Source organism: Saimiri boliviensis, chromosome 9 (genome assembly GCF_048565385.1).
Source record: "Saimiri boliviensis isolate mSaiBol1 chromosome 9, mSaiBol1.pri, whole genome shotgun sequence".
NCBI classification, from domain to species: domain Eukaryota; kingdom Metazoa; phylum Chordata; class Mammalia; order Primates; family Cebidae; genus Saimiri; species Saimiri boliviensis.
The window spans coordinates 40,234,015-40,252,632 of NC_133457.1; the positions used below are offsets into that span (position 1 = coordinate 40,234,015).

An 18,618-nucleotide genomic window follows, 5' to 3' on the forward strand; every position below is an offset into this window, starting at 1 on the left:
TGATCTCTTCAGGGTTTCAACTTCTTCCTGGCTTAGTCTAGAGAGTGTGCAAGTGTCCAGGAATTTATTCATTTCTTCCATATTTACTGGTTTATGTGCATAGAGTTGTCTCTAGTCATCTCTGACGGTAGTTTGTATTTCTGAGGAATCGGTGGTGATCTCCCCTTTATCATTTTTTATTGCATCTATTTGATTCTCCTCTCTTTTCTTTTTTATTAGTCTAGCTAGTGATCTGTGTATTTTGTTGATCTTTTCAAAAAACCAGCTCCTGGATTTATTGTTTTTTTGAAGAGTTTCTGAGTCTCCATCTCCTTCAATTCTGCTCTGGTCTTAGTTATTTCTCATCTTCTGCTTGCTTTTGAGTTTTTTTGATCTTGCTCCTCTAGCTCTTCCAGTTTTGATGATAGGGTGTCGATTTTAGATCTGTCCTTGTTTTGCATGTGGGCATTTATTGCTATAAATTTTCCTCTAGACACTACTTTAAATGTGTCCCATAGATTCTGGTACATTGTGTCTTCGTTCTCGTTGGTTTCAAAAAACATTTTTATTTTTGCCTTCATTTCATTGTTTATCGTTTGTCATTCCAGAGCAAGTTGTTCATTTTCTATGTGATTGTGCAGTTTTTAGTGCTTTTCTTAATCCTGAGTTCTAATTTGATTGTGCTTTGGTCTGAGAGACTGTTTCTTGTGATTTCTGTTCTTTTTCATTTGCTGACGAGTGATTTATTTCCAATTATGTGGTCAATTTTGGAGTGAGTGCAATGTGTTGCTGAGAAGAATGTGTATTCTGTGAATTTGTGGTGAAGGGTTCTGTAAATGTCTATTAGGTCCACTTGGTCCAGATCTGCATTCAAGTCCTGGATATCCTTGTTGACTTCCTGTCTCATTGATCTGTCTAATATTGTCAGTGGAGTGTTAAAGTCTCCCACTATTATTGTGTGGGAGTCTAAGTCTCTTTGTAGGTCATTAAGAACTTGCTTTATGTATCTGAGTGCTCCTGCATTGGGTGCATATATACTTAGGATAGTTAGCTCTTCCTGTTGCATTGATCCTTTTACCATTATGTAGTGCTTTTCTTTGTCTCTTTTGATCTTTGTTAGTTTGAAGGCCGTTTTATCAGAGACTAGGATTGCTACCCCTGCTTTCTTTGCTCTCCATTCGCTTGGTAAATCTTCTATCCCTTTATTTTGAGTCTATATGAGTCTTTGCTTGTGAGATGGGTCTCCTGAATACAGCACACCAATGGGTCTTGATTTTTATCCAGTTTGCCAGTCTGTGTCTTTTGATTGGGGCATTTAGGCCATTTACATTCCATGTTAATATTGTTATGTTTGAATTTGATCCTGCCATTTTGTTATTGGCTGGTTGTTTTGCCCATTAGTTGATGCAGTTTCTTCATTGCATCATTGTTCTTTACCATTTGGTATGTTTTTGCAGTGGCTGGTACTGGTTGTTCCTTTCCAAGTTTAGTACTTCCTTCAGGAGCTCTTGTAAGGCAGGTCTTGTAGTGATGAAATCTCTCAGCAATTGCTTGTCCATAAAGGATTTTATTTCTCCTTCGCTTATGAAGCTTAGTTTGGCTGGATATGAAATTCTGGGCTGAAAGTTCTTTAAGGATGTTGACTATTGGCCCCCACTCCCTTCTAGCTTGTAGGGTTTCTGCCAAGAGATCCATTGTGAGTCTGATGGTCTTTTCTTTGTGGGTGACTCAACCTTTCTCTCTGGCTGCCCTTAGGAATTTTTCCTTCATTTCAACCCTGGTGAATCTGATGATTATGTGCCTTGGGGTTGCTCTTCTTGAGGAATATCTTTGTGGTGTTCTCCATATTTCCTGGATCTGAATGTTGGCTTTGCTTGTGAGATGGCTTTGCTTTGTTAGGTTAGGGAAGCTCTCTTGTATAATATCCTAAAGAGTATTTTCCAACTTGGACTCGTTCTCCCCGTCATACTCAGGTACGCTGATCAAGCATAGATTAGGTCTTTTCACATAATCCTATAGTTCTTGGAGGCTTTGTTTGTTTCTTTTCACTCTTTTTTCTCTAATCTTGGCTTCTCATTTTATTTCATTGATTTGATTGTCTCTGATTTCCCTTTTTCTGCTTGATCAATTTGGCTGTTGAAACTTGTGTATGCCTCACGAAGTTCTGCTGTGTTTTTCAGCTCTGTCAAGTCATTTATGTTCTTCTCTAAGCTGGTTATTCTAGTTAGCATTTCATTTAACCTTTCTTCAGGGTTCTTAGTTTCTTTTCATTGGGTTAGAACATGGTCTTTTAACTCAGAGAAGTTTGTTATTACCCACCTTCTGAAGCCTGCTTCTGTCAGTTCATCAAATTCATTCTCTGTCATGTTTTGTTCCCTTGATGGTGAGGAGTTGTGATCCCTGGGAAGGAAAGAGGTGTTCTGGTCTTTGATGTTTTCATCCTTTTTGCGCTGGTTTCTTCCTATCTTTGTGGATTTATCTCCGTTTGATCTTTGAAGTTGGTGATTTCAGGACGAATCTCTGAGTGGGTCCTTTCTGTTGTGGTTGGAGCTATATCTTTTTTGGCCTCTAGAGGCTCTGCTGGGCAGCCTTGGATTCAGTCAGGTTGCTGGGTGGGTGGTCTTCCCCTGGGGTTTGTTTGCAGGTGAGATTAGCCCCACCTTCCCAGTGTCTTCTCTGCTTCTCTGAACTCCATCTTCCTGGTGGGGTCAAACTGGTGTATTCTTGCCAGGCTCTCTGGAGTGTGGGTTTCAGTTTGAGTTTTGTCGGGGGTGGGGCCTGCCAGGCCTTATGACCTGTTTCCCTGCTTTCAACTCTGCCTCTTTCTGTGGGATGGGTTGTTTCGTCCCGCTGGCGCTAGTCCAAACTTCTGCCCAGGTCTGTGTCTACAACTTGTGTCACCATGTGGGAGCTGTCGCTCAGATTTGCATCGACAACCCTAGGTGCTCCTCAGTCTGGTGGGGCTCTTGTGGACTTGGAATGCAGGAGGGATGAGGTGAGCACAGGATCCGAATTGGAGCACTTAGTGGGTGAAGTCCCCTGACCCTCCCAGCCAGCTGCACCTTTCAAGCGGGGACGTGCCTCACCCTGTCTTGGTTCACCCTCCCTGGGTGGCTCTCATCCTGCTTCGGCTCCTTCCCTCAGCTATTTTCAGAATTCTACCGGTCCCACTGAAACGAACCTGGCACCTTGCTTGGAATTGTGAAGTCCTCTAGCCCTCTGTGTCTCATTACCTGGGAGCTGCATTCCAGTGTTGCCTCCTCTCAGCCATCTTGGCACGCCCCCCCCCCCCGCCCCCAACAAATGATTTTTTTTAAAAGAAAAATATGCTTCCATATGAGTTAAGAGGCGTGAACTTGACTCTTCCCTTCATTTTGAAATGAACTTGACTCTTCCCTTCGTTTCTTTAAATTAGGAAATAATTGAGATTTATATCAATGGTGTTACCTTCCAATGTCCAAGCGGGTAGAATGAAGACATAACAGAAGTTAGAAAATAGAAATAAATGGACAGTCTTCTGTTTTAGCCATTTTAAGTACATCTGGTAATACAATAATATATTGATCATTTTGATTGATAAGTAAGAGAATTGGTAAATTGATAGAAGATTGGCTTCTTTTATCAATTTCTAAATTCTAATTTTAAATTACAGCATATATAAAAAACCATGTTAAAATATGTTCTAAAATATACACTCTATTGTTAATACTTTTAAAATCTCAAAATAGAATAACATAAAGGTCATTATTCTGATTCTAACATAGATTCCAAGAGAATTATTTAAGACAATCTAAGTATCAGTTGAAACTTTATTTATGTAAGGGAAATGTTCCACATTGGTGATTTTTCTAGAGCTTATCTGGACATTGAAGGGAAGTTCACCAGAGATGATCAAGATAGGAAATCCTCTGCGGGACCCCTATCTTAGTGTTGACAAAGCTACATTACTTATTATATCTGTTTCTCTATCTTGGTCTTCTATAAAGGACTTCAGTTAAAAAAAAAAAAAAGTACTTTGGGAAAAAGAAAACAATGAAAACCTACTTATACAGATGGCCTTAAGAATATGTGTGCACATTGTAAAAGCAAATCAAAATCCCAACTTCTGCTTATTTTATAAGTCAGATGTAGCTGGGACAGCAGACTTACTAACAGTCTTTTAAAATGTTTACAGTTTATATGATTTCGAATACCTCAAACTGAATTTGGCCACTAGGCAACTTATCTTGTTCAGGCAAGCTAAATCTGACCTATCTTGAAACACATACTTTTCAGCATATTAAACATATAACCATATTTTTTTTTCAATAATATACAAAAATTTAAGATGTCCTATTTAATCTCTCTGATTGGATTTTGGTACTTTGATGTATGTGTGGTTTTCTCCTGTTGGGAGTCAGAACAAAATACTCCAAACTATGGTATCTTAACATGCTGAGTACTTTGAACTGAAGGAGTTTGGAAGAGCTGCAGAAGCAAGTACTCTCTGACCTTCTCCCATCCTCCTCTCTCCATCTGCTCCATTATCCCCTAAGTGAGTCACAGAAACTAGAATTTCTATCCCCTAGAGCAAGGCATACAACCTAGGAAGACCTCTGATTTCTCTCTCTTCCTTCTGATGGTCCTCAGTATAACAAATAACCTGCTCCATACTGGGAGGTTTGGGGCATGAGTATCTTACAGAGACACAGAGCAAAACAACTGGAACAAACAGGTCTTATTGGGTTCCCTACTCAGTTTATTACCATTCAATTATTACTCTTTTTGTTTCATCATGTTTCTCCATAACTATCTACCTCTTTTATCAAACTTAGCATTAAAACAGCTTTCTCTGGGTATTTGGGCCCTCACTTCTGAAGGCTCCCATGTCTCATAAAACTTTGTTAAATAAATTTGTTATGCTTTTCTCTTGCTGATCTGTCTTTTGTTAGAGTATTGGCCCTGACCCTTGTGGTATGTGGGGAAGACATATTACTTTTTTATCCCCTCTACTTTCATATAGTTAAAAGTAAAATGAGAAATAGGTACTTTAGCTATACTTCTTTGCAATATGTTCCAGTGGTTGTTCTAGAGATTATAATATATGTCCTTTTTAACAGTCTATGTAGTTAATTTTGTACTGCTTCATGTAAAATGTGAAAACCTTGCAAAGTTAGTTTCATTCACCCCTGTCCTTAGTGATATTTTGTGTTGTGCCTGTGTATATTGCATGCACATGCATTAAAAGACCTAAAATTCTGTTTTAATTTTTACTTCAAAGAATAATATTTTTGAAGAAATGAAAGAAGAAAAATGTATAGTCTTTTATATTTTGCCCACATACTTAACATTTCTGTGCTCTCTTTTTTTCCTGTCAATCTAAATTTCTATCTGTTGTAATTTTCTTTCAATGTGAAAAGCTTAGTTTGCCATTTTCCACAGTGCAGGTCTGCTTCCAATGAATTCCTTCCATTTTCATTTATCTGAAAATATCTTTGGTTCACTTTTGTGTTGGAAGACTATTTCAGCTGCATATAGAATTTTTAATGGACATTTTTTTTTTTCTTTCAGTACTTAAAGATGTCGTTGCATTGGCTTTTTTACCCTGTTGTTTCTCACAAGAAATAGCTGTCATGATGGGACATGATTATGTATATAATGTACATGTACATTATGTGTTCCCATGAACATGTGTCATGATTTTTCATTTGCTTTAAAGATGTGTTCCCATGTACATAATGTGTCATGATTATTCATTTGCTCTAAAGATTTTCTCTTTCTCTTTGGACTTTATCAGTTTGTTTATAATGTGTCTGGGTGTGGTTTGCTTTACATTTATCCTATTTGCTATTCACTTAGCTTTTTTGGCTCTTTAAGTTGATGTTTCTAACCAAATTCAGAAAAATATTGGCTATCATTCTTTAAATATTGTTTACTGCCTTATTCATATTCTCCTACTTCTTTCCCTTCACCCATTTTCTCCTCTTCTTGTAGGACTCCAGTTATGTTTGTCTTCTTAATTTTTAGTATTGTCCTAAATGTTCAGCACTGTTCAATTTTTTATCTTATTTTTTCTCTATTCTTCAAATTACATAATTGCATATTGATTTGTTACTGAGCTAAATGACCTTTTAAATGTTGTCAAGCTATGACTAAAGCTGTCAAGTGAATTTTTATCAAAAACTATGATTTTCAATTCTATAATTTCTATTGTTTTCATATTATAGTTTTCATACCTATTCTGAGAAATTGCATCTGTTCATTCATCATGATTATGTTATCCTTTAAAATATTTATAAAACCTGCTTAAAAATCTTTGTCTGCTAATTCCAACATCTGTATATTTGGTACTGACTTATATAGATTGTGTTTTCTTTCAACCATGATTCACCTTTTTTCATTTCTTTTAAATATGTTTAGTAATTTTTGGTTATATGCTGGGCACTATAATCATAATTCTGTTGTCTTCCTTAAACAATGTTGGCTTTTTAAGTCTGATAGCTAATTCCCTGGTAGATGCTTTTGATCTTGTTTTATGTAGGTTTATTTTTTTAATGGCTTTATTTATAGTTTTTAGTTATTAAGTTCAGCCTAGGGCAATCTCTTACTCTAGGGCATGGTCCTTAATCTTAAGAAATTATTTATCTGAATTTCAACTGAGTAACAAGTGAGATCTCATCACATTGACTGGCTGGAACTCCAGTAAATTCCAGCAGTTTATGCACTGTACTATATACACACTGTAGTATTACTATTCAGTTCTCAGCCGGTTTAAACAAAAACAAAAACAAAAACAACCAGTCTTTGTTTGTGAAGCTTTACTCTGCACATATGTAGCCCAGTCCTTGACCAAGGACTCCAACAATCCCCCCACACACTGCTGGAGGCCCTTTCAGCATAGCTCTCTCTTCTTAGTTAACATGCCTTGCAAATTTCAGATGTTTCCACATCCTGGATTACCAATTTCTCCCATTTCAGATCACTGAGACCATTAATCCTGTAAGTTCCATTTTCCTGCCACTGAGAAAGCCGAAGTGTCATTGGGGTGATCACAGGGCTCACTTCTTGTGTTCCTCTTCTTTCAAGGTCCATAATCTTTGTCCAGCCTATTGATTAATTCCTACAAATGATGGCTTCATATATTTATTACCATTTTATAGTCCCTTTTGGTCAGAGGTCCACATCTGGTTACTCTGTCATAGTTAAAATATGAAGTCATTTTCAAAAAGATATTTTAAACCAGTTTTCTGTAATATTTCTGTACTTCTTTAATAGTAAAATTACATAGCATGTTAACATATTTTAATAACTCTCCAAAGAAACAAGCAAAAACGCAGTAACCCCTAATAAACACACGCATGATATACATTTCAGAAAAGAGAGTTTTCATATTTTTTCTGAGTATGACACATATTAACTCTATTTTAATAAAAACAGATTAACGTGCTTCACAATTTGATTAATGCTAATATTTTATATTTATACACATACAAAGGCAAAATATGTCATGGGAACTCTGTATGTTTATGTTTATATGCTATGTTATACATTATATTTTAAAATATGCATTTCTTTGGAGAAGAAGAGGAACTCAATTCTGATATTTTAGCAAATAACTTCTGCATAGAGTTTAAACATTATGTGTAATTCAGATAGAGACCATTGTTTCTTAAAGAGAGGCTTCAACTTACCAATCAATTTCCACCAGGATCTTTGCTTTCAATAGACAGAAACTCAATAAATGACTTTGCCATTAATATTTCTGTTTACATAATAGAATAGCATACTACTGAAAATTTAGAACTATACTAAAATTATAGAATGTGGCATCTCAGATATCATAACTAAAATTTAAATAAGACTATGACTTGAAGGAGTTTTAAAAGCATTTATAATATATTTTACAGATTGTTGCTAAAAGGTTTGCACAATTTGCTTTATAGATGTAGACACATTAATGAATTTAAATGTATTAATTTTCTTTTAGCATTTAAAATTTATTATTGGCTTGGTTTGGCAGTGAGAAGTTAAAAGACGTTCAAGGTCCAAGTGAAATGGTTTTTAAGTGCATCAGGAATGATGAGTTATATTCATTTTAGATTCACCAAGTTTTTTTCCAGGCTCTGTGTTGTCAATGTTAACATTTTTAAATCAGAATTTCCTTTGATAAATGCCTCATTGAAACACAAAAAAGGCTAAGACAGGTATTTAACAAACAAGACAATATATTAGGCCAGTAAACTTCTGAAAAGTACAATATTTTCAACATTCCCATCAATAGTTAGATATGTGCAAAATAAAACCACTGTGAGGTAGCACCTGCCCAACAGATTGGCAATTTTTTAAAAGTTTAACAATACAAAATGTTGGCAGGGATATGAAGCAACAGAAAACTTTCATAAACTACTTCAGTGAGTATAAATTGGTGAATCACTTTGGAAAACAATTGGGCATTTTTTTGTAAAGTTGTCTGTATACTTACCCTTCAACTTTGCAAATCTACTCAAGCTATACACTCTTAGACGGTAGTGGGTACTAACATGATACGTAAACAAGCACAGTGGTAGCAGCATTGTTTGCAACAATCAAAAACTGGGACCAATTCAATATCCATCCACAGCATAATGAATATGGAAATTGTGTTATATTAATATATTGAAATAATGTACTAAAAAGCAACAACATTAACTGCAACTACTCAAAAGGACATGGATGAATTTCTTAAACATAACATGGAATGAAAGAATGGAAGCAGTCTTAAAATAATACGTACTGTGTTATTCATATAAAACTCCAGAGTCAAACCAAAACTGCATTGTTTAGGAATACATCAGTGGAAAACTATAGAGAAAACAAGAAGAAAACATACTATACTATAGAGTATTTTAGAAGTCAGGAGAGTGGTTTCTACCAAGGAAGAGGACAGAGAATTGAAGAATGGTATGCTGAGGCTTCTGGGTGGGTGGCTGTATTTTATTTCTTGACCAGAATGCTATTTCCTATAGTGCTTCTTAATTCAGTATACTCTGTGTTAATGTGTTGTATCGTTTTCTGTAAATATGTTATGTTTCATGAGAAAATATTTTAAATATACCTAGGAGAGTCAATATAAATGATGAGAAATAAAGAGAAAAGGAGAAAATGGATAAAAGAATGTTAAAAATATTTTATGATGCTTTTGTCTGTAAGTAGAATACACTCAACTCAAAATAATTGAAACAATAATATATTTTTTTATAAAACAAGAAATCTGGAAATATGATGGCTCCAAGTTAGATTAATATAGGAGCCCAACAATGTCATCAAGGAATAAGAGTTCTTCTTCCTCTTTCTACTCTATATTTGTCATCATATTACATTATCTTATTGTGATAGGATGGTTGTCATAAATCCAGAGCAGTGTATCCCTCTTTTTATTAAGAAAAAGAACCATTTTCCCGGGTGCACACATACTCACACACAGGGACACACATTTTTCCCCTTGACTCATTTACCAAATTTACATCCCATGTTTCTGTCCCCAGTGCAGAAAGGGGCCAGCATTATTAACTTAGAACAATTATGTTTTACCCAGTGTAGGGCTTGCCTTCCGCTGTCTCTGAAGCACAGTTTGAGGAGTGTGGATAATGGAACAGAATCAAGGATCCGTTAGATAGCCTGAAGGCATGTGAATGTTTTCTGTTACAAAATTTAAAATACAGACAATTTCTCCAAAATACTTGAGCCTTCAGATCAATATACTCTTAGAGTATTAATTAACATTACCACAAAGGGCCCATACCCAAACATTTCCTAATGTACATTATTAATTTTAAAAAGTAAATTAGCATCATGTAATGCTGTATTACCCAAGAAGGAACACAACCAGAGTATATCAAAATCTAAATGCTCCAAAAGAAAGAAGAATCTCTATAGAATTTCAAGAAAAAATACTCTTTATGTCTAATTATATGTATTCCTGATTAGGCCATTTTTTTATGGACAGCGCTAACAAAAAGATACTATCAGAAATGCATAGATGGACAAATATTACCACCCCAATAATTTTAATGAAAAATAAACTGGTTGAAAGGGTTTTCCTGGTTTTTAGTCATAAAGGAAAAAAAAAATCAAACAAAAACCTAAATGGTATTGAGTTGTGACACCCTAAAATTTAGACTCAGTTTGTAGTATTCAAAATGGTATTGAGTTGTGAGACCCTAAAATTTAGACTCAGTTCTTACCTGATAGGGTTATTGAGGTATTTGTTTGTTGTTTTTTAAGATACAGGGTCTTGCTCAATCACCCAGGCTAGAGAGCAATGGCCTGATCATAGCTCACTGCAACCTTGAAACTTTAAACTCCTCGGCTCAAGTAATCCTCCCATTTCAACCTCCTGAGCAGCTGATACTACAGGTGTGTGCCCCACAGCTGGCTAATTTATTAATTTTTTGTGTGTGGAGACAGGGTGTCCCTATATTGCCCAGGTTGGTCTTACTGGCTGCAGGTGATCCTCCCACCTCAGCCTTCCATAGTGTTGGGATTACAGGCTTTGGCCACTTTTGTGAGTGTTAAAGGAAAAAAAAACATATAAAATACATAGCTCATTTACAGGAGCAGAGAGTGACTTCATAAATATTAGTTATTTTGATAAATTGTTGTTAATATTTCCTGCCCCAAACTTAGAATCGATCATTTCTCCAAGAAGCCTTGGTTCTGTTTATTGGGTTCTGTTTCTAATGGTATTAGAAACCAAGATCTGTGTGCTAAGTGTGTTCACTGCTACTGGGGTGTCTTTGCTTCTATGCCCACTGATTTGACAGAGCAGGAAGATATACATGTATAAACTAAACGGTATATATCGACATGTCTATAAATATTTCTATATGTAACCATCTCTGCATATTAAGCTAAACATGAGTTTATACAGATTTTTTTACTGTAATCCATTATCTCATGGATTCTTCTAGCTCCTCTGCTTATCTGTTACCTCCCACTGCAACAGTGAGAAAACCGTCTCTTACAATCTGCCAATCTAAGATTTACTTAATTGTTCAATTCCAGTTTGTATGCATAGTAGCACCAGAATTAACTAGTAACTTATTTGTATGATTCTTAAACCTGAGAGAGATGTTAAATACACTTACTGGAAGAACATGCACAGAATTCAAAAACAAATAATAGTATATATCTGGATGTCATATTTCTTTATATTTAAATTTTTATTGGGGATACTTTGGAGGGAAGAAGTTAAAGACATACAAAATTATTATGTCCCACAAGTAGTTTAATAAAGATGTTTAATTCCTGATAAAGTTAATGAAATGTAGTTTAAAATGTTATTTAGCAACATAGAGTAAAAATTGAACGTTATAACCTCCAAATCACTAGAGTAAAAGAAGGGGGATACTAAATCTTTCTAGTGAAGAATAGGAACTTAAAAAATTAAAACAAGATTTAAATTCCACAACTGTCCTATATATCATATTGATACATAAACTTTTAATTAAAATTCCCAAAGGATTATTTTTTAGGCAAACTACTGCTATAGTTTTAAAGTTCATCTCTGAGAAAATCTGATTATAATTGTGAATGTAAAGAAAAAATGTGTTGTGTTTTGGAATACGCCAATTGTGAAGAATTTCCACCTTCGTTTATGTAAGAGTTTATGCAATCTGCAGTTATGGCCCTAAATCTACAGTGGGCTTGGAGGGCTGTGTCTTGTTCATCTTTATGATAACAGTTCCTAGTAGGCAGTGAGAAGTCCGTGAACATTACAGTGAAGATGACCTTCGATGACCTTCCTTCATTTCTAATTTTTTTTTCCTTCTTTTTTTTTTTTTTGAGACGGAGTTTTTTCTCTTGTTACCCAGGCTGGAGTGCAATGGCGCAATCTCGGCTCACCGCAACCTCCGCCTCCTGGGTTCAGGCAATTCTCCTGCCTCAGCCTCCTGAGTAGCTGGGATTACAGGCACGCGCCACCATGCCCAGCTGATTTTTTGTATCTTTAGTAGAGACGGGGTTTCACCATGTTAACCAGGCTGGTCTCGATCTCTTGACCTCGTGATCCACCCGCCTCGGCCTCCCAAAGTGCTGGGATTACAGGCTTGAGCCACTGCGCCCGGCCATTTCTAATTTTAAGACGTGAATTATTTAATCAAAACTTTATATAAAATCAAGAGTATTAGCCGGGCGCGGTGGCTCAAGCCTGTAATCCCAGCACTTTGGGAGGCTGAGGCGGGTGGATCACGAGGTCGAGAGATGGAGACCATCCTGGTCAACATGGTGAAACCCCGTCTCTACTAAAGATACAAAAAATCAGCTGGGCATGGTGGCACGTGCCTGTAATCCCAGCTACTCAGGAGGCTGAGGCAGGAGAATTGCCTGAGCCCGGGAGGCGGAGGTTGCGGTGAGCCGAGATTGCGCCATTGCACTCCAGCCTGGGTAACGAGAGCGAAACTCCGTTTCAAAAAAAAAAAAAAAAAAAAATCAAGATTATTGTCCTATAGATAAACATATTGACATATATGCCTACTTTAGAATCCTTGTAGATATGTGATAGAATCTACTTCTAAGGTTATGTAAATAGTGAATGTCAAAAGTGTATTTGTGTGTCGATTTTACAGAGCGTTAAGTACTTCACATGGAGATTTGATTTGGTTGAAGACAGATGTCTGAGAGGCTGTGAAGAAGGGAGAAAAGATACTTAAAGTGGAAGCATGAGGTTTTGAATACAGTCTTTTAAACTGAAGTTAAGTCACCTCTGTAACTGTAATAGAAATCAGTTATGCAACTATACACAATTTATAGAAATTTGTTGAAATTTTCATACTATTTTGTTTTAATTGAGGTTGACTTAATTTCACAATTTTCTTAAAAGCCAAAAAATAGATAAAGAGCTTTCTTTGTGCTAACTAAATCTTTGGATGTTTTACACAAACACATATTTTATTATGATAATACTGCAACTTGGAATATTATCTACATGTTTTAATTGGTCATGATAACTTATTTTTACATGAAATATGAGTTTACATTTGAAAATTTATCTTCCAAAACAACTATTCAGTTCAGAAAGATTAATCAAGAACATTTATGAATATGAAATTTCATGAGTCTATTGTATTAAACACATTGTATATCCTCCATAAATCCTGATTTTCTCAGTGTATTCACATTTCCCCTATCACCGATATTCATTTCCTGAAAACTGAGACTTTAAGATATAATTTAAAGCGGCAGGGAAAAGCTTTTTTTTTTTTTTTTTTTTTTTTTTAAGTGGCAGTTAGAGCCAGATCTTAGAATATTTTTCAAAGAAATTCTAGTCTTTGGGAAATCAGAAGATCAACTCCCTTCTGAGATGTTGAATTCTAAGGCTATGGTCAGTGAATAAGTTATGACAACCTCTATTAAATTATTTTTGAAAAGCTTCTCTTGAATAATAATATGACTGTAACTGATGCCCTAAAAAGTGATATCAATAGGGAGAGAGGGTAATTGTGAATTACTCACAGGTGGTAGATTGATTTTATGATCATCAAGGAAATCAGGTGAGAGTTTGTGGGGGAGTGAGAATAGAAGTGGAAAACATCTTTACGGCATTCCAGTAAACCACAAACCATTCCACTTTTACTTCCATGATTGATAATGCCACTGAATACCCTCCATGGGACTGCACTTCCTTGAATCTCAAACTATAGACCATTCATTATGCTGTATATTTTCTACCCTGACCTGATATTGATGTACACCATGTTTAATGAATCGTATTTATCACACACTCTGTTTCAGCACAGGATGTACTGTGTATCTTATCTTAGACTCATGGTCCAAGTGGGAAATGGAGTAAGTGAAGTCTGGGAATAGAATCTAACAAGAGGGCAGGTTAGGAAGTGCCAAACAGGATGGAGAAAGAGAAAACTTGAGCTGGAATCTCTAACTGAGACAGAACAGAGCATTCCAAACAGTGGTGAAAATGAACACTGGGCTCCTGACATCTGTATGGTGGCAGAATGACAATATCTTCGAAACCAGATTCTCTTAGCTTCAGATTATCATCCAAATCAGCTCTCAATTAATGATAGAAACAGTTTCCTAAAGTGTGGAACCAACATGCATATTCCCAGGGCCAAATGTTCCAACCAAAACAAAAGCAACTTATTTAAATAGATATTTTGAAGGAAATTACAAATGAAGAGTGAGAAGAACCTATTCTATGAGTATTTCTAGGCTAGTCATTTTCCTCAAAATAAAGCAAAATAATTCGACTTATACGTGGCATTTAACCACATAGAGTTATATGATAGCTTTTCCTTTGTGCTGTGCTAATATTTTCCATATTTCAGGACACATGGTTGGCAGGACTAGCCATGCCAGGCCACAGCCATCCAGTAAACATTGGTGTGGAGGCTCATCTAAGGTAGGGAAAGTTAATTAAGGACATATCATGGGAGACAGCCAGGAGTAAACAATTTCAAATATAACCAACTTATTGTACAAACTGAAGTATAAACATGAAACTTTATATTTCTCTAAAAACCACTGTCTCAAATGCATTATGTCAATTTTCCCCTTTTCCATCGAGTAGAAGACCCCTTAGTGAGACCTTGGGTGGCTTTCGTAATTTCTGGTTAACTTTCAGTTACTCAGTTTCAACTGTTAAAAACCCATTACGTTTTAAATTTGAATTTCCAGTTTTGTCTCCAATTCAGAGCTCTCTTTTCCTGATCATGGACCAGCCTTGAGCTTAAGGAGCCTTGGCTGAGACGAAAACAAGTTTGTTCTTATTCCTCTTTTCAAATCAGCACAAAGGATTCAAGGAGAACCGAGGCTTGGTTTTGATACACCTTTTCCTTCCATTTTCAAGGCAGAATTCCCCTTTCCTCTGGTCTTAGGGACAGGAATGCGAAAAGAGAAAGAAGGGGAAATCGCCACTGTTTATCTGCACTTGGGTGAGTTGTCATGAATTCTTTGGCTAAGAGGGACTGGTTGTCCATACATTTTTATGCCAGGTATCCAAATGGTGGCTCACATGGGCGACAACGTTATGAGGACGCTGGAGAGCTGGCCTACATCTCAGTGCTTTGACATGACTCCTCATTTTCCAAGCCTCCTTAATTCCCCCACTAAAGTAGACAAAGTCGAGAATGAGCTCACATACTACACAATTCTTTTTACTATTTTTTTGTGTGTGACATCCTGCCTCCCCAAATTGCTAAATTCCCTTGCTTTCAATGACTAGCAACTTTCCCTTCTCTCTAAAGGACTGCTCTCAAGCTACTGGAGCCTACAGAAGTGCCAAGAAGTTTATTTCCCCTGGGAGGCTGTTTATCAATAAACTGCCTGGCTCTCTTCATTCGGTGTGGGGCAATTTAGAGGCTTAACTTAAACTCCGGAGGTTCCCTGAAGAATCAAGCCAAGCCCTATTCACTGCGGTGGGACTTTTGGACGCTTGTCGAGCATCTTCTCCTTTCCTGCTCTGCTGCCTCTGCCACTTTCCCCAATATCCTTACTGATTTCTCCTGTGAGCACTTTCTTAAGAAATCACTTGAATCCTTACACAGCGTCTGTTCCTTTAGAGACAGATCTAAGAAACTTACTCTTGTCATACAGTTGGATAAGCGTGAAGCTCCCTGCCACATTGCCCCCCATCTATCCTGCCATCTTTTTCCAATTTTCTTTTTAATTTTAAATGTCTTAGTAGCTGTTAATATGCCTTTCCTTCCTTTCTTCTCCATTCTCCTTCTCCTTCCTTCTCTTCCTTCTTACCTTCTTCCTTCTGCCCTCCTTCTTTCCCTTCTTTTCTTCCTTCACCCTTTCCTTGTCTCTTTGTTCCTATTCTATGTCCTTTCTAGAATAAGCAATGTAGTTTCAGATTCCTAGTATTCTCTCCCATATGACTCTTGAAAGTTGGGATGAGGAGCCAAACTGTTTTGGATTCTTTGATGGACTGATTTTCTTGATAATCATGTTTTTCTTTCATTTCTTAAAATGGTAATGCTCTCGGTGCTGAGAACAGGTTGACGTTTTTTAGGAAGCAGGAACATAAAGGTCGTAGAGAAGAGGTCTTTTGAAGGCTCACTTGCTCTGGATACCAGAGCAAGACTTTGACAAGGCTTTCTGGAGGATCAGAACTTCAAACTTCTACATCGACTCCAAATAAATGTTCAAAACCAGAAACAACTCCTAGAGCGAGCAGAGGAGGCCAAGGCAGCGTCATCAAGTTCTTCCCTGGCAGTGGATCTTCAATTCCTCCAGTAAAGACAGTGCCTAACTTAAGATGCCTCAACTTAGGGTTTTTACATTTTTTGACTTTATGATGATTCTAAAGCAGTAGGATACTCTGGAGAGACAGGCTGAGCGGCAGCCAGCTATGCAACCATCAGGATAAACCACTGATACTCTACAGTGGGCTATGTTACCAGATGATCCTGCCTCACTGTAGACTATGGACTATAAATGTTCTGAGCATGTTTAAGGTAGGCTGTGCTAAACTCTGATGCTTAGTAGGTTATATGTATTATATGCATTTTCTATATTCTCAATTTACAATGGATTTATCAGAAGGTAACCCAGTGGTAAGTCTAGGAACATCTGTATTCAACAATGTCCAAAGTTCAGGAAAGTACAGAGGGAAAAAGTGAGAAGGAGAACTTACTACAAAGAAAATGGTAAGTGAATCGCTTTTATTTGTTTTCTGTAGTTGATGCCTTAGGAAGTTGAACAAGAAACTGTACACCAGTTGGATAATTAAAATGGCACATTGGCAGAAGATGGTTTCCCTTGTGCCTGATACATAGCATTTATGAATGAAAGTGCTCAGCATCCCAGTGGTTCTCCTTTTGAACTAGCTCATCCATTACTGGGGTAATGATTTTCCGTCTGGGCAACAGCAAAGCCAAAGGCCTATTACACAGGCAACATAAAGTTAAAAAGACATTATGAATAAAACGTTGGCTCATTCCGGCTTTTGCCAAGCCTTCTCCAGAGAAGATTGCCTGATGCCGACACGTGTTTATTACACTTAATAATGTTTACATAATTCTTCTTTGAGCTCATTAGAGCTGTCAGATCAGAAGTAAATGTATTCCCCCCTCTGTTTATCTCTAAAGACTTCGCAGTCAATAAAGCAAGATGAATGACATCCAGGGTGCAGACAAGTACACTTGAGCTTTGCAAACACTGCCAAGTTAAACCCTCAGCCAGGGTGGGCTCGTGGGTCTCAGGACTGACGGAGCATGCATCTCATCAGCCACTTAGTTCTCTCAGCGGTGTCTCTCCAACTTTAATGTGCTTGGAGTCTCCCTGAGAGCTTCTTAAAGTACACAATGCTAGGCCCCATCCCCAGGGATTTAGGCTCATTCGATCTGGGGTAGGGCCCAGAGATTTACATTTCTTGCAAGCCCCCAGGTGATGCTGATGCTGCAGGTGCACGGAACGCAGAGTAGCCCTATTCTGGAGTTCATTTCCAAGAGTCTGTTTTGTTGGGGAGGAGGGCGGCCGTACCCCTTGGCAATTTGGGACATCCTGGCTGGCCTGTGGCATGCATCAGCCGCAGCGGTGAAGACGGCAGGGGCAGCAACCAGAGCAGCAGCGGTGGCAGCAGTAGCAGCCGCGGCCGTCGCCTCCGGCTCAGCTCACGCGGAAACCCCACTGGGCCATCGTGGCTCCGCGCGGTTGCGGGCCGGCGTGGAGAGGCGGGACGTGGCGCCCGGGGGCGGGGCGCAGCGAGCCGGGGGCGGGGCGCAGCGAGCCGGGCTCCTGCTGTTTGCTCTCAGCGGCGGCGGCAGGGGCCGAGGGCACAGCCAGCGGGCGGCGCGCCGCGGACTCCCAGGCAGCCTGCCGAAAGGTAAAGCCAAGAGAGCGCGCCGGCGGGTCTTTCCGCTGGGCGGCTGCTGTCCAAGCCCAGTGCGTTCCGGGAGCCCCAAGCTGCGTCTGGGAGACTGGGGCATTTGCATGGCATCCAGGGACCCGCTGCCTAGCAGGGATTTTGCGTGTACCGCGGCGGGGCCGGGGGCTGGGGGGTGGGGGATCTGCAGCGGGAGCCCGCGACCCATCCCAGGACATCTGGACTCGCGGACAACTTTGTGCAGCAGTCCTCTTCCAAGTTCCCTTTATTGCTATTGTCTTAGCGCCTGTCTGACAGTCTCCCCGGACTCCAGCTTTGTTCTCATTAGGCCAAACCCGCCGTCCCCAGGGGCGTGAACCCAGGAGTCGCTGGCAAGTTGCACCTGCCAGCGGGATCCGCCCTGGCTCCCTTCGCATCCCTGCCGGGTCCTGCGCTGTCCTGCGCACGTTAGGGCTGGGCACCGCGAGACCCGGCGCCCTTGGGAGCAGGGGTTCTCGCTCCATTCCCCTGTGGGGGTCTAAGCTCGGGCCGGGGTGTCGGAACTCCGGGTTGTGGCATGCTTTGGGGCCAGAGAAAGGGCGAGAAAAAGTTTAAGCACTGGCTGGGCCTAGGGAGCTGGTAGGGCCAGGCTGCACACAGCAGGAGTTGGAGAGAGTACTAGAGGCTTGGAGGCGCGCAGAGGGACCCGGCCGGGGACAGAGCCCTGGAGGCTGAGGCTCCAAGCCTGGGCTGTCAGCGGGGAAGGGGTGCTGGCTGTGCGCGCGCTTTGGCAGGAAGAGGCTGTATGTGATTGCAGAGAAGATGTGGAGCGGGGGCGGTAAAACCGAGAAGAG

At 39.0% G+C, this 18,618-nt stretch overlaps 1 protein-coding gene across 6 annotated transcripts in view; it reads left to right on the forward strand.

Moving 5' to 3' along the window:
• RARB (retinoic acid receptor beta) overlaps positions 1-18,618 on the forward strand; it is a 1,029,560-nt gene that overhangs the window by 272,495 nt on the left and 738,447 nt on the right. For 2 of the 6 annotated variants that reach the window (XM_074405736.1, XM_074405737.1), the window contains exon 1: positions 17,733-17,785. The exons of 3 other annotated variants lie outside the window; for them this stretch is intronic. The gene's annotated coding sequence lies outside the window, so the exon portion shown is untranslated. Of the gene's footprint in view, positions 1-17,702; positions 17,786-18,618 lie in introns of those variants that run through there. One more of the 6 variants, XM_074405738.1, reaches the window with a different exon arrangement.